Source organism: Spermophilus citellus (genome assembly GCF_964194105.1).
Source record: "Spermophilus citellus genome assembly, chromosome: 15".
NCBI classification, from domain to species: domain Eukaryota; kingdom Metazoa; phylum Chordata; class Mammalia; order Rodentia; family Sciuridae; genus Spermophilus; species Spermophilus citellus.
In genome coordinates, this window is record NC_138195.1 from 95,353,871 (window position 1) to 95,356,404 (window position 2,534).

Below are 2,534 nucleotides of genomic sequence, written 5' to 3' on the forward strand. Positions count from 1 at the left end.
ATTTTTCCCTCATGCCAGTTTTTTGAAAGATTTTTCTGGAAAAATTTGTCCTTCTCATCTAAGTTTTCAAATTCCTTGGCATAAAAATGTTCCTAGTATCCTTTGCGGTCTCTGGTGACACCCCGTCCCTTCAGGGTCCTGCTGACCCCTCCGCCTCTTTTGCTCACCGTGTGTAGGAGGGGTGACGCCAGGTTGTCACTGCTCTCTCATGCTGAACATATTAAAGCGACGCGGTGTGTCTTGACGTATATAGACGTAATTAGATGATTCCTACAGTCAACAAGTTGACCCATCCGTCTCCTCACTTAGCTACTTTTTGTGGTAAAAGTCCCTGGAATCTGCTTCCATGGCAGGTTCCAGCTGTAATATGATATTATTAAGCAGAGTCCTCATGATGGACTGTCCATCTTTAGACTCATCCTTCCTGCTAACTTGCGAGTTTGTTCCCTTTGGCCTCCTCCTCCCACCCCCTCCGGGGTCTGGTGATCCCTCTTTTGCTCTCTGTGTTTGGACTTTCACAGATTCCACAGAATCTCTTTCCTTTTGAAGGCTGGGTAAAACTCCCTCGTACCTGTCCATGTCTGTCTGTCTGCCATCTCCTCTAGCTGGCACTTTCTCTGGGCATCCACCTGGTGGAGAGTGGTTGGCTCATTTCTGTATCTGGGCTGCTGTGGACAGTGCTTCTGTGAGCCCAGAGTTCAGATATGCCAACAAAGTGCTGATTCCCAGATACATTCCCAGGAGAAGGATCATTGGGAGCTTTATTTCTAACTTTCGAGACCCCCAGACTGTTTTCCAGACCCGTTTACCTTCCCGCCAGTGCCCGTCTCTGTCCTCCACACCCTCTGACTTTGTTGTCCCTCGTCTTCTTGACAGTGGCCATCCTAAGGGGTACTGGTGACTTCCCGTGGCACCTCCTCATGGTCCGTGGTGCTGAGCCTCTTCAGACACCCCCTGGCCACTGGCATGTCTTCTTAGGAAGACGCCTGTTCAGTTCCCGTGACGTTCCTAACGGCGCTCTTCCTGTTTTGCTTCAGAGTTGTGGCAGTTCCTTACCAGCTCTGGATGTGACCCTGAGCAAACAGATGGCTCGCAGACGTCCCCCCCACCTGGAGGCTCCTTCCACTCCCGCGGTCACTTCCTCTGCTGGACAGGTGCTTTTAGTTTCGTGTCGTCCTAGTGATTGTGGCTCGTGTTGCCTGAGAGCCCAACCTTCTTGGGAAGGCCCAGTCAAGGGTATTCCCGCCTTTTCCTCTGGACTTTGAGGTTCTGGACGCACATTAGATCTTCTCATCTGAGCTGGTCTCTGCGTAGGTGCGAGGCAAGGTGCAACTCCGTCTTCTGCATGTGGACGTCCAGTTGCCCAGCGCTGCTTGCTGGAGAGACTGTCCTTTCTCCACTCTGTTCCTGGTGCCCTTGTAGAGGGTCAGTTGACAGCTGCGCTGAAGCTCACTTTAGGCCTCTGCTAGGCTCCGTTGTCTGTGTGTCTGATTTTTCCCACTTCACGCCTTTTGACTGCCCTGATGTTGGAATTTACTTGGAAATGAGGAAGTATGAGGCCTCCACTTTTCCTTTCCACGATTGCTTTGGTATTCAGGATCTTTTGTGGTACTGTGAAAGGTTTAGAATTATTTTTTCTACTTCTGTGAAAAATATCATTGGAATTTTGATGGAGATTATCTTGAATCTATATATTGCTTTGGGTAATATGGATATTGTCATAATATTAATTCTTCCAATCCATGATCTTTTGAAGGTAATCTGGATGTTTTGTCTGTCCAATAATAAGATTTTCCTCCTCAGCTGGGCAAGGTGGCACAGGCCTGTCATCCCAGTGGCTTGGGAGGCTGAAGAAGGAGGATCATGAGTTCAAAGCCAGCCTCAGCAACAGCGAGGCACTAAGCAACTCAGTGAGACTCTGTCTCTAAATAAAATGCCTTTTTTTTTTTTGGAACTGGGGGTCGAACCCAGGGCTTTGCGAATGCAAGGCAGATGCTTTGCCACTGAGCTACATCCCAGCCCTCTAAATAAAATGCAACATAGGACGGGGGATGTGGCTCAGTGGTCAAGTGCCCCTGAGTTCAATCCCCAGTACCCCCCAAATAAATAAAAATAAAATAAAAAGTAATAAAAATGATTTTCCTCTTTATCTTTGTTTTTTAGTAGCTGGACTATGACATTTTAAAATGTACTTTTGCTTGTATGGGCCTTTCTGGTTCTTGCTTCCCTGGGGCTGTCAGTCTGTGCATTAATGTCTTCCGTCAGTTCTGAATGATTCTCGGCTCTTTTCAAATAGCGTTCCTGCCCCGTCATTTCTCTCCACGCACGTCAGACTTGCGGCACGTGATAGTATTCCATGTCTCCCATGACCTGGTCTATTTCTTCTGTTTCCTTCTGTGTCTCATGTGGCCCTTTAAGTTGATATTTCTGTGAGGTCACTCACGGTCCTCCTGCGGACAGTCTGTCTTTGAGGCGTATGTCCAGCGCCTTTCGATTTTAAGCGCTTGATTTTCAGTCTGGGGCCTTCATCTTGC